Genomic DNA, 14,666 nt, shown 5'->3' on the forward strand with positions numbered 1-14,666 from the left:
TATTTGGAGAATATGATATGCTGGCAAAGAAGCAATTTTCTGCTAAGATTGATGCCAGACTATCAAATATTTAGATTATTCATAATTTCAGAAGTATACAACAGCACATATGCGGCTGATGTCAGAACTAAAGCATACGTTATGCAAAGCACAACAGCTTTGAAGATATATTGCCTACTATTAAGAAAAAGAGTAACTCCACACAATTTGAAAGACCTTTTTTCTATAAACCTTAAAAAAAATACTGGACAAATTGCCAAGTTTACAAATATGCACACACATTCCACATATGGATATGCTTTAGTAATCATCTTTACAAACCTTTTAGGCTACACATGGCTCTAATAAATAACCCATTCACAAACAATATATTATCATCTAAAAAAAAGGAAAAACCCCAAACCCTTTTCATATACAGCCCAACAGTTCTAGCCTTCACTTTCAACCCCCAGCTTCATGATCAATCATTACGTCAGTGTTCATTTTTCATGGTTCGGTGTTGAACAATAAATGGAAAAGAAAATGACTGAAATAATGAATATTGTCTCTGACAATGAGCAAAGCGCAAGAAAGAGCTCACGAGTGACAGCTGAGGACAGTCTGCCCTCTGTAAGTTGCAAATGTAATAAAATCTCAACTTTTTTTCTCTTTTCTTTTTGAACAAAGTTCACATAGGCCAAACTGCATGATGGGAAGGCTCACATGTCAGTCCCTTTGTGTAAATAGTAAACAGCTGCAGTTAAATGTTTTACCCCTTGAAGGACAATACTTATTAGCTCAAGGTTAAGAGCCTTGCAGAAGGTCAGCCTAGCTACTGCAGAGCTGTGAAATATCATCCCTTGGATATCTGCTGACACACAGTCAAGGGCTGAGTTATGCGACATGGACAACGTGAGTTTCATTGCTTAGAAGATGACAAAAAGTTGTGTTCCTTAACCCGCAAATTATTGGAGCAGTAACTGCTTCTTACTGGTAAGACCCTTTCTCAGCCTTGATCCAGTGAGTTTTCTTCACTCCCAAGTCTCACTGGATTCAGTTACCTCCATCACAAATATATGCTTTTTGTGTACGTGAGAGCCAAACAAAGACCTTTTGTCTGTGTGGCTTGTTTCGTGCATGGATGGATGCAAGCCAGGAGGAGCGGCAGAAAAGTCCAGGAGAATGTATAACCAAGTGGCTCAAGTTGTTCTCTCCCTGTGCGTGAGACCCTGCCCATCAATCCATGCACAGGCAGGCCTCATAACAGGGAAAGACAGTAGTACTAATGGCAGCTGGGTAATTATGTCTTTCTGGATGTTTTTTTCTGAAACCGAGGTGCCCTTATGGGAGGGACTGACAAAGCTTCTCTGTACTGTGGACGTGGAGCTGAAGCAGGAGACGCGTGGCAGTGCGGTGCTGGGAAGGAGGGAGGTGAGTGCTGTAGAGGAGCAAATGCTGGGGACCAGTTGCCTGAGCAGCGAGGGAACGGCATGATTGTGAGTGCACTGTCTGCATTTCCCCCAGTGTGGTGATGCAGGTGGTGGGGAGAGAGGTGACACACTCCCCTACTTTTCTCCATTTAAACCTGCGCAATATATCATATTTGTTCATGGCCTGTGTTAATACCCCTTCTTCTACCAAATCGCACATTAAAATAATAGGAGGGCATAATCTGGCTGATTTTTTTCATTGTTATTATTTTTATGCTTACATTTGATGAGGATTCTGACTTCTCAGATTTGTCAGAGTTAAGAAGAATATGCACCTTTTCCTTGTCATGTAGGACTCAAACTTCGCATCTTAGTCTAAACATGCCCAATTCTTGTTTTCTCCTAGTACCAACACAGTGGACACCCAGCCTATCCCAAGATATGAAAGACATATTTACCTTGGCAAAGAAACCATTTTGAGTCTGACTGATGCCAGAACTTAGTAGTACTGATTATTTCTCTTTTTGGTGGTATGCAAAAGTCTTTCATCAAAATTAAGGCCCTGGGCATTCAAATCCTAATGTATTTTATCCGGATGTGACCAAAGTTACGTTTCTGGCACTCGGAGCAGTTTTTGTCACAAAAATAAAAAGTTTTGCGTGGCTCTATTTTCAGTCTGTATCATCAGTGTTTATCTAGTGCCTAACAACAGAGTATACCCGCTTATGAAACTCAGTATGCTTAAGGGTACAGAGACAATTTTGGCTTTCTGCAGGTTGTTGCAAACTACTCCAGTACTCATTTCAAGTACAAATGCTACTTGTTTTATTGATGTAATACACCTGTAAACACAGAAGGCAGTACACAATAAAAACAATAATTTAATAGATTTCTAAAAACACCCTCCACCATAAGTCTTCCTATCTCAGATCTGACTGCACAACACCATTTCTCGGGCAAAAGAGAAAGTAAAAAGGTGCTTGAGCTGCCAACAGGTTTCAGTTCCCTTGGACCAACACCATCCTCATGCCTCTCCTCTAAGAACAGCTTGGGTTTAGACTGGGGTCCTGAGTGCTGCAAATAATCTCATCTTTCTCCCAACAAAAAGAAGTAGTGTCTAATCCAAGCCGACTTCTAGAGAGTGAATTAAAGCACAAAGGATGAGTTTTTGTTAATGGGTGAGTAGTACCAATCCCTTGTGTAAGTTTGACAGGGTTGATAAAGGACTTGCCTGTTGCCAGCAGTTACAGCAGGTTCTCCTTTTCCTTCACAAAAAGAGTTTTTTGGGTCTAGTCTCAAGTTCTGATTTTCATAAGTGGCACTGTGATAACTGTAGATAGTCTCCAGTGAGAAATTACCCCAGCAAACCCAGCAGCACCAAGCTCTGTAGCACCTAACTGGAGTAAGGCTACAAGGCAACTGGGTCCTCTGCCTGCTGTTTGCAGTGCATGAGCTCGCTGCAGCGTGGAAACGCAGAATAACACGCTCCCTGCAGCTAACAGCACCCAGCAGGTGGGCAGCCACATGTCGCGCTAGCCTACATTTCCAAGTGACCTTCACTAGCAGCCCCCTGCACAACATATTGCATTAATCCTTTCTGGAGGTCACAGAATCATGGCTAAGTGTGCTGCGGTACAGATCCAAGAGAAACAGTTGCAAATGCCTAGCCAGATGCAGTCGGAAAAATGTGCTTTTCATGTAGCCTGTTCAGAAGACTGAATAATTTATTAGTGCATCACATGCTATTTTTCGAAACTATGCCACTTTGAAGGAAATCATATATTTTAAATTATAAGCAGGTCCTACTAACAAAGTGGATCACAAATGCCAAAGCAGACAAACCATTGTGTCTCTGCCAATTCCGTGTCAAGTGACTTTGATTACATCATTGCCAATGGATAGCTTAGAGAGAAAGAGCACATCATGGTACGGTAATGAAACAATTATTGCCGCTCAGTTCAAACATAACTTGGTGTGCTCAAACCTCGATATAAAGGCCTTGAGGTAACCCTTCCTGGTGTGTGCCCCCGGTTTCTCCACCCAGCCTCTCAGTCACAGACTATCAAAGGCTGCATAGTGGATTAATTCCAGTGGCTTTTCTGGAGTTGAGCGAGGCTGACAAATGAAATACAGTTTGCCTGTCTCAGTGTGGGTATTGTTTTCTGCACTGTAATGCAGCACAGGTGCTGCGGGCCAGGAAGGAGACGCGCTGGCAGAAGCGCGATAAGGCAACGTGTGAAGGAAACCGTGCCACAGAAAGTTGGGGAGAGGAGGCGAGGCAAAGGGCCCCCCTGGCCCCTGAGGGTATTGCTGGGCCCTGGCATTCCCCCAAGACTCGCAGCATATCTCTAGGTACCATATGGTTTGAGGATGAACTTCCCGTGCTTCTGAGGGGTGGAAAAGAAGGAGGAAGTGTCTATGGATGGGGAGAATAATTGCTTCCTTCTTCCACTCCTTCTCCCCCTGTGCCCCGAGCATCAACTTTACACCACCGTAAGAACGAGGTGCTGTCTGATCTGCAAGGAGGCATTTGTAGATAAAACCTGGACTGAGATGCATGGGAGAGCAGAGAGTAAAAAGAAGACAGGATAGCACCCTAAAAGCACCTGGTGTATCTCACAACAGCAACTGCCTTACTGGCGTTTCATAGTAAAATGGACAGTGAGTTCAGAGGGCCTTAGCTCACCAGAGTCGGTTTTAATCTGTTTCAGAAAGGATCTGTTCTATGTTTGCACTGCACTAGTTCTGTAGTCATGCAGGAGGCTGTGCTTTTGTGGCCCTACATGCAGTGACAGAAGGTTTGTTACTATCCGCAGCCCAGCCTGCCTTAACATATAGCTTTTATTGCACAGAACCATGTCAGAAAATGGGACAGTCTTCACCAAAAATTATTACAGTACATGATGAGCATCATGTGTGATTGGAGCAGGATGTGAAAAATGCAGGCAATTCTGTTGTGATGTATCACATTTCACAGAATGTAAGGATCCGTGTTACTTCTATTAAGTTAGTTAGAATTCAAGTTTTTAGTAGTGAGGCACTAAGAAAAAAAAAAAAAGAAAAAAAAAGGAAAGATGAAAGGGCTTGAAGTCTGCAAAAGCAGTAGTGTATGGAAACTCCATCTAGAGGCAATTTTCGCACACATCTGCCAAAAAAAAAGCAACACAATATAGGCTCAGCTGTGGCAGTGGCACGGGTGACAAAGACACTCAGAACACACACAGGTTGATACATTGCTCCCTACCCTCATTATACCCCTTAGTCTCCAGATTACATATGCCACTCCAGACAATATTTTTTCATTAGCAATCTGGATATGGTTACACAGAGAGCTTTAGCCATGCGCTAATGAAAAACAAAGAAACCCTGCTGGTGGTCAAAAGTAAACTGGTTCTCAGGAAATTAGAAATTATATGCAGTAGTGTCTGTGTCACATGCTTGTCTAACTTCTTCGAAGAAACTTCTTATTGACAAGCACAGGTGTAGTTCTCTCTTATGCGGTCATTTATTTTATTTTTTTTATACCATGGCCAAAATCATACTCAGAAGGTTGTTATTAGTCTCTAGCTTGGGCTAAACTGGCAGGATATGGTCCTTATTCTAGGACAAATGTCCCTATTGGAATTCATAATCACTCATTCCCTTATTTCTGCAGGTAACCTGAAATGTGGAATGACAATTTTAAAATCCTATCTCAGTGAATACATTTAATCAAATTACCTTAAGCTTAAAACTAATAAAATTATCCTTATCAAATAGTATCTTATAAAAAAAGGTTGTATCATTTTACATACTTTGATACAGAATTAGCAACTCAATCTCAAAGTTTGAACTCTTTTCTCAAAAGCTGCAGTAGAATAACTCAGCTATTTTGGTGTGCTTGCAATGTCACTGGAGGTGATCTTTCTGGGTCAGATTTTTAGAGCTGTTCAAATGCTTAATTTCCAATGAAATCAACATTTAAAAAGCTGGCCCACTTTTTTCCAAATTAAAGTGGGGGGGGGGGGGGAGGAAAAAAGAGAAGCTTATTTGAAAAGTGTTTAAATGTCAAATGAAACATGGTGACGCAGGCTGTAGATCTCTTCTCTGCGACTGCTGTATTTCAGCGTTCTACCCTGGATGACACCCTGAGCCTCTGGGCTGCTCCCCGCTTTGCTCTTTATCCGCTCAAGCTTTCACCAGTGCGTTGGGTTGCACTCACACCCTTTGCTTACCTCTCCAGGTAAACAGTTGGGATTGGAATTTACATTAGCAACGCCGTGACTGCATGTATTCTGTGCGGCATACTTAAATATACATGTCCCAAATAGTCTTTTGCTTTAATGTAAGTCAGAGGATTTCTTTGAAGTCCCACCAGAATCAGTGTAGAGTAAGAGGAGTTAAGCTCTTCGTCCATACCTGGTACAAAATAGGTTTTCTATCATTCCAGGGAAAACGGACTCATAGGAACGACAGCGTGGTAAATCCATAACGCATTTTCAATTTTAGATTTATTTTCCTTTTTTTGCCTTCTTGCAGCTCCTCTAAGAACCATACCAAGCCTCTTCCATTGACATCTGTGGAACTTATTGCAGAAATCCAAGTAAATCTATGGCCTACAAGGACAATTGTCATCTGAAGGGCATTTTCCAGCATATCCCAATTAACAGATCTGTGCACTTAACAGTTCTCCAAACTTTATTATGTGCAGTTGATAAAAGGAAATCCCTCTTCCTACTTGATTTTCTAAATATTTCTGTGCAAAACATTTTACAGCAAGGAAGCATTTCTAAGCAAGATGCATGTAAACTTTTAAGCACAAGGAATTAAAAAATTAACACTGTTACATCCTTATAAAATACCGCTGATTTTAATATTGATTTCCTATCTCTGTTCCTTCCTCCTCCCTTTCTTTGTCCTCCTGTTTTCCTGACTATGTGGAAGACTGAACATAAAGGATTTTTATAGAATCATTGGATATGTCACAGATTCACTGTATTATTGGCAAAAGCCATATTGAAAAGGACTTTGAAAAATTACTCCTTTCCAGTGGATTCGGCTTTCCAAACTCCAAATGTTCACATCTCTATTTACTGTTACTTTAAATAGCTTCATTTCTGTGGATGGCTGATGAGCTTCCCAGATGGAATATAAAACTTTATGTAGCTCTTGAGGTGCTCCTTTTGCTCTTTATGAAGAATAAAGGAAGAAAAATAGCTTTTAACTGGTAGGTTTCATGAAAAATAACTGTTCAGAAAATGGAAATCTTTTCAGACAAACTGACCAGCTGAAGATTTTTGGCTGTAAAATATTTGCTTTGCTTTGATGAAAGTTTTTAATTAAAGGTCAGACTATTTTTGTGCACAAAGAAAAGTAGCAGCATGACAGTGCCTGATGGATTAAATGAGTGCATAGTATGCTCTGTTGTTTCACTGCTTTTTCTTAAATCACTTAAAGCACAGCTGCTGCATGCCTAAGAGTTGTGAGGAACATGCTCAGCCCTTGCAAACATATTATTTTCATTCTTAAACAACAAGGAAAAAAAAAAGAAAAAGTCATGTTTCTCCCCTATTCCAGCAGCTTTTGATTGAAGAGCTAGAAAAATAATTTGTCATTGCAGCTTTGGCTACAACCCAGGCACTGAAGTCAATGGAAACACTCGCAGAAGTCCAGCCTGTGATTCCACCCCCCATTATATGGCCCTCCTTTTACAAAATGGATTTTTGGGTAGATTTTCTTTGGAGAGTTCTAAAGATTTCCTGAAATTCTTGAACAAATTTAGAAGTGAGAAGTGAAGAACTGCATCTGCATGTTAGATAGAGCAACTAAGACAGAAAGATGTCATGTGGCTAAAAGCTGTGTTTAAGTGTCATGGTTAAAGGGCTTGCTCCAAAGACCACTGAAATAAAAAAACAAACAAAAAAACCTGTTAGTGCAGTCTTTAGTGCAGTTTGGGGAAGGACCCAAGCATGAGGCAAAAATACTACAGTTGCAGACTAATGTTCTGTTCACATTTGGGATTAAACTTTGCTCCATATGATACTGCTAAGGTCCATAATAAATAGTTAGAGGCTACTGCAGAGATGGGAAAGCAAGGGAGATTAGGGGGACTCATTTTTATTTCATTTGTTCGTCTGCAAGACAACAACAGAAAGGGGAAACAACTCTATATTTATTATTATGGCTGAGCTGCATGTAATAAATTATGGAAGAAAAAAAGACTGAGGGATAATTGACTGAAAAAACAAATGTCAGTTAAAGTAAACACAGCAGTTTCCACTGAACCTATTTGTAAAAATGTCAAAGGAGTTGAGTTGTTTTCCTTCACAATATTTGTGCTGGTATAAAGGGACTGTGGTTTAATTAAATTTCCCCACAGAGACTAAGTATTCCACTAGATGTCACTTTGAGACTTTGCTAAGATGAAGGACAGCATCCTGATGAACGGATGCGCAGCATCCCCCACTGCAAAGCGGATGGGCCGGGAGCTGTCTCGCCGTAGGAGCCGCTGGTCAGGAATGTAATACTGAGGTATGTTAAGGACAATGAGACCGATTACAGATACATAACCACCTGCCAGGAGAAGAGCTGACATCTAGAAATGTGTACTAGCAAAGATTATCCCTCCAGTAGAAACTTTTTGTGCTGCTCTCAAGGGAAGGAGCGAGCAGACCACTGTCTTTGCCAACAATCCACCCTGTCCTCCCGACGGCGACACGGTGGGGACAGGGTCAGGCTTGGGAGGAAGGGGGATGGCTCCTGGGCAGCTCAGCTCCTCTGTGCTTCCACTGGAGATTTGATGGATCCTGTTGTCCTCATGTGGACATTTCTTCCCAGAACACCTTACAGGTAACACAAAGCAAATTAAAACCATCTCCAAAAAAGGGAAGTAGACAAGCGAACCTTGTTTTGGAACTGCCCTGTTCTTTTGGCAATCAACTGTTATTTAATACACCAAACAAAAGATGTTGAGGTTTCTCTAAGTATCATATGCTGAATATTGAATAACAATAGCGGAAGTAAAATATAGTATGCGTGTTATTTTAAAGGCAGGTGAAAAGTGAATGACGTCTCTGTTCCCAGTAAGGCAATAAAAGAGTCATCACAGTGGCAGAACCCTGCCTTTTTAGCCCAGTCTAAAGAGGCTTAATATTCATCAAAAAAGGGAGAGCAAACCAAACCAAAACCCAGTTCATACCCTCTAACAATGCTGGCACACAGACGTCTCTGCATGGAGCAAGACCTTGTGTTTGCACCTACACTCAGCTGTGATAATTGTACAGAATAGGCCGCTGGGACACAAAAATCCAGGAAATGTTTAAAAAAAAAAAAGAAAAAGGCAAAAAGCACAAAGAAATATGTCTGTGCATTAAATACGCTCTACCACATCTACTGCCAAGGGTGCCTGTCCAAAGCTCCAGCAAGCTGCATACTGTTTGTGTTGTCAACAAGCAGCAGCTTTTGTACCTATGCACGTTTGTTTACTAAATATATGAAAACAATGGAGCTCAATTAAAAGTAGATTAGCCACACATGTACCAAAGGAATGTGTACTTAACTGACTGTGGTAAATCTGGCTCCAATTCAATCCCCTGGAGAGGCTGCTCTGGCATGTCTGCTGAGGCCTTATTGGTATCTCATCTAGGCACAGTGGTGGTTATGGCTCCTCTAGAATATATTAAATGGATCATATAATAACCATTGGGCAGATGTTGCAATAGCAGAAGTTTGCTGCAAACGCGCAGATGGGGCGGCAGATTATCCTGGGAAGGGAACCATGAGTTGATGGGCTCATTTCCATTATTGCTTGGCAACGCACCACATGCGTCACCAGGCAGGCTGGAAAACCCCTTTCAAGGAACCAAAATGAAAGCTTACACAGGGACATGATTTATAAAGGAATACTGTCAACTGTGCAAGCCGATGGAGAGAATGTTTGGGGGAGTTTCTACTTCTGACTTTATTAATAAGAAGAAAAGAGAGCACAAGTAAGCAAAACAGCAGGCTACGAAAGTATAATTGGGAAACAGAAAAAAAAAAAAAGAACTGCTGAGCTGATATTGCTTGGGAATTCTAACAGTTCCAGTCAGGCAAACTCCTCTGGTATAAATAAGATACATTTATTATTCAAATTACCTGAAAAATTATAGAATTAAAATACATCTCATGCCAAAGACTTCAGGTCCTCAGTAACAGTCCTTCTAAGCAATAATCTGAAGTAGGGCTGTGCCCAACCCGGCCTCTTTGATCTAAGCAATTCCTTTCAGTCAGAATATTCTAAATTAAAGATTTTCAAATAGATACAAGCTTTATGCTGACTTGGGTCAAAATCTTTCCATAGTTACTGATGGAAGTCTGGTTTAGGATTAGCAACTACTACCTTGAGATAGCCAAAAAACGCTTCAGTGATTTTTTTTCCCCCAGATTCTCTTGTGAAAGGCTCAAAGAAGAGTTATATCCCACTGTCTTTTTTTAAAAATTCAAATATATTGAAGAATATTCAGATGATTTTAGAAGTATTTTACTCATCAAACCCACAACTTTTATTACTCAGAAATATATGATTAGGACAATAATTTCAGTGACAAATTGATATAAAAATTACAGAAACTGTATACAAGTTTGATAATCCTTTTTTTTTTTTAAAGAAAGATTTCTTGAGGAGCAGACTTCACACATGAAAAAGTTTTGTCAGCCCTAATTAATTGCTTTGTTGTTTCTGCTGATGAGCACAGCTTTCTAAATGATCATGAGGCCACAGTTCTGTGTAGTACTGCAGAAGTATTTCTGGTATGTGACAACTGATTTGCTGGGGAACCCATCCCATTTTTTTGACAATAATATTACAACACATATCTACGATAATATATTTGAAGCACTCTACAAAGAATTAACTAACCAGTTTAGCGATCCTACCACAATGGTTCTTGTTTGTCCACCCAACTAAAGTAGATGAGTCAAGGAGAGGCTAGGGGATACTCCCCAAAAGAACAATCCAGTGGTAGAGTTAGATGTATAATCAGAAACTCATACTACCGGTATCCTTTTCTGATGACTGAAATGAATTCTCTTATCGAGGTAACTTAACTGAACTCCAATATTTTAAGTTAACTAAACTCCAATAAACTCCAATAATTATCCAATCTTTGTTCTAATAAAAACTAATATAATTGTGCCAGGCTGTGTATAGGCTATATAGAGAAAGAAATACAATTTTGGGGGGAAAAAACCCCCAACTTTCAAAGACATGCTCAGTTATCCCATCAATGTAGATACAGAAGTACTTTCATCCTCTAAAATTCAGTAACTTTGGTTAGCATTTTTATAATACAGCAAGAAAATGATGTGGAGGAGATGCAGGCTCCATTTAAGTCAATGGAAATTTACAGGTTTTGGTGGAGCCAGGATTTTACCATACCAGATTTTGGAATAACATCTCTGGGCATGTATTACATTTGCATATAGATTGTTTGGTCCACATCCTGTATCTTCTATAGTACTTTCCTTAGCTTTTGGCACAAAAAGTAGATACAGTATTTTGGGGTGTGGTGTGTGTGGGAAATAGAGCACATTCATTTAGTAAGCTGTACAAATATGTCTCTATTTTCAGATTAGAAATAGTCCCATTAATTTGATAGGACTTGCTATGTATATATAGAGATGGTGGAATTAGAACCTTTATGAGATGAAGTAAAAAGTTTCTTTGTGCATTACTGTTTTCAGAGAAGCAATGCACGTATCTTTTGTGCTCTCAGTTACTGAAGAGTTTGATCAAGCTCCCACTGGAATCTAAAGGTGCCTAAATCAGATGCAGGCTTTTCAGAAATAGTTAAAAATGTCAACAACTTGCACTTATTTCTCTGAGGTATTTCTGTAGCAATGATGGTATGCTTTCAACTCAGTTTATTCCATTACATAGATGTTCTGTATAAAATTCAAGATTCCACACTACGTCTTTGCACACAGCTCCTTTCTATCACCATATCGAAATAGTAATATAAAAAAATAGCATTCCTTTTCATACAGTGGGAGATCAAGTGGGTGAACTGAATGTGCTTTTACAAGCCTGCTTATGCCCCTTTCCCTTCCTCTTCCCATCAAGGGCTGCATATCATTCCAGGGTTCAACTGAATAAATGTACAACTATGAATAAATTTACACTCACATGCATTGCCTCCATGTTACTCAGAGCAAAGGCCTAAGACAACTCTACCACCTTTAAACCCACAGATAATTAGGTCTTTGCTATCTCTAGTATCTTCTGCACCATAAATGTATCTTCGGGCACACAGAGATAAAGGGTTAAAATAAAAAAGCCGCTTACTTCAGGTAAACCCAGTGGGATTATGACTTCAGAAAAGCATCAGATACTCTGAAGTTCTTAGATAGCTAATTTTCAGATGGATAGGAAAAAGACACAAAAAACTTGCCTTAAGTACAAAAACTCTGTCAAAATTAGGTTGCTGTCAAATTTGGTGAAATTACTCAATGAGTATAATTTTAAAGTGTATATACTAGCAGATTTACAGTTTACTTGTCAAATAAATTACTGGATGAGGGCTTGCCATATTTGTTGTAATACATTATTAACAAGCATTTAAAAAACTTTATTGATAGTTTTTAGGTTTAAATCTTATAACAAGAAGAAAAAAACCCAAACTTTTAACCAAGTACGAAAACGACACCTAGTTACATCTTCTAAAAGCACTAATGATAAATTTACTGAAAAGATTTAAAGCTATCTTATGTCTGATTGGTGGAGGAAATTACAAGTTATACAAAAAGACCTTTCATGTATACCTACAAACACACACACAGAAGCACACCACATCCATACATCTACTTAATATGCAAATACACATATAGTACTTCAGAATAACAGTGATCTGATCATCAGGATTAATAGAAAATAACTGTGAAGACAAAAGACTGTATCGTAAAATGCCAAACATACTGATATTTGACAGACTAATATATTCAGTTTACATTATGATTCTAAAAATGATCATGTTGTCCACTATCAAGTAACCTGTTATGTAAACAGAGATCCCTTCTAGAGACTCTAGAGGCAAACTGTATTCCAAAGTGTTTTCAAATTAAAAAAAATTATTTCAAACATATTGCAGGGAAAAAAAAAATCTATTCCCAGATCCATTTCACTGGTTTATTCAGGCACTGCCACTGGGAAGAAAAACACCCATTGGACAATAAAATTACACTCTCCTCAGTATCCAAGAAACACCTCATTTACACTCCTGCCAGCATATGAAATGGTATCTTTCCTTCTCACACTGAACAATAGTGAAAAGGCTGTTCTGCAGGCCTGATTTTGGGAGGTCTACCCTCTCCAAGAGTTTTAGATGTTTCATCTCCTGCATGTTAACATTTTCTTGGTGCTGCTTCTCTCACTTCATTCATTTTTGTTTAGGCACATATACATTTTAAAAATTCATTTGACTTGAGCACTTTGGGGTCTTTCTGTTGACAGAAAGACATTCTAGTGGTTGCAATGCAGTTTCAGTCTAATTTAGATACAGGAAAACGTGCTCTTGTCATACATCTACTCTGTCATTGACCTACACCAGGACTCATTTGTTAGATGCTTCGTTCAATCCCAATGATTTTATTTCAACTTAATATATGTGGGAAGTGGTTAAATGAGACCATTACATTGGTTTAAGTGATAAAAATTGATGTAAGTGGTGAAATGCTAACAGATCTGTGAAAGCTTGTGGTAGATATAATTGTTGCCTTTTTCTTTTTTAGCACCGGGAATGATGCCTGAAGATGGAGCTGTTTACAAACTTCTGTAGGACAAAAGGGAACGTATCTATTTACAACAGAAACTTCACTGAAACAAGTACTGTAGTTACTTTTATTATGTATAAATAGATCTGCCGGTTTCCTAAACCCTGTAATAAATTTATAAAGAAGGGATATATCATATATGTTTTTTTTCAACAAGTACTTAAAAAGTGTTTCATTCCAGAAGCAAAGAAGTCAATGAAACATTAAATGAATGTTAAATTACAAGAGAGTTGTAGTTTTACCAATATAATATATTTATGTATGATTTCTAATAGTACTCAAAGTCTCCAATCTGAGTTCTTTATCTTTTTCATACTTGATGCCTATGTGTACGTGTGTGTGATCATACTGATTAGATTTTGTCATCAGGTCATATTCGTAGCTGACCTCTTTCCATTAATCATGCCAGGAAAGCTGTTATGCGGAGCTACAGATGTCAATCTTTTCTCGCCTTCTGCAAATCCAAGTTTATCCCCATGAGGGAGAATTTTCAAAGCTGGTTCAGTGTAGCCAGAAAGCAGCATGCTTGTATAAGATTTCTTTTTTCAGCATGGCCACTGGTGCAACACCAACACTTTTTTGGTGAACTTTCATAATCTCTCAGTGTGCAAGAATGATTCACATGCTGGAGTTAAGCAGTGCATAAATACTGGAAGAATCAGAGCCTAAGTAATCATAACGGCTGTCCAAGTACACATATACATGTTATATGTATATTTAACATATATAGTCTCTACTATGGTTTACAGTATCTGCAAGAGCACACTTACCTTCCTAGAAACTTGAAAAGAGTTTGCCCGGGTCCCTGTGTTTGCTTCGCTGACAGCCATTATTACAAGCGTAGCTTTTCATGTGGCTCTCACCTTCCTTCCGACAAAACATGCAATGTAAGCACTGCCTGAAGGTGCTCGATCCATTACTTACTTTAAATGGATTATGTGCCCGGATTATCTACCTAACTGATGTACAATTACTATTTCTTGTGCTGTTAGACAAAGTTTTGACTTTGCAATAAACTGTACCATTCTCACACAAGCATGTGTACACACACAATCACACGCTGCCTATTTCTTTTAGTTGCACCAGTTTAATTAAGAGATTTTAATCAAGCTATAGTGCTGTCATCAAAAAAATTAATCTTACCCACCTATCTCAATATGAGCAAGCTGTCAGCTAATTTTTTATCTAACTTTTTAAAGAGCACTGCATAAATAATTCAAAATACCATCTACACCTTGTCTAATTACCAGACTTAAATCCTGAAGCTTCAACAAGTCTCAAAACAAAACAAAACAAAAAAGCAGAAACAATACCCAGGGTGCACTTTACTCTTTAAGGTAACTAGTATCAAACATACCTACAAATACTTCTTCTTTTGGACCACGGCCCTATCTTTTGTACCCAGAACCAAGAAAGCACAGCGGTTGTTACTGACATTTGATATAGCCAGTGAATATAAAAGGTTAATTT

The 14,666-nt window shown here is 39.0% G+C and overlaps 1 long non-coding RNA gene across 1 annotated transcript; it reads left to right on the forward strand.

Moving 5' to 3' along the window:
* The first annotated feature begins 815 nt into the window (after positions 1–815).
* On the forward strand, positions 816–5,631 carry LOC142601550 (uncharacterized). The gene is made up of 3 exons (XR_012835070.1): positions 816–972; positions 1,315–1,410; positions 5,516–5,631. It is a non-coding gene; the product is annotated as an uncharacterized LOC142601550 (long non-coding RNA).
* Positions 5,632–14,666: the final 9,035 nt, after the last annotated feature.

This window comes from Balearica regulorum, chromosome 4, assembly GCF_011004875.1.
Source record: "Balearica regulorum gibbericeps isolate bBalReg1 chromosome 4, bBalReg1.pri, whole genome shotgun sequence".
In the NCBI taxonomy this organism is placed as follows: domain Eukaryota; kingdom Metazoa; phylum Chordata; class Aves; order Gruiformes; family Gruidae; genus Balearica; species Balearica regulorum.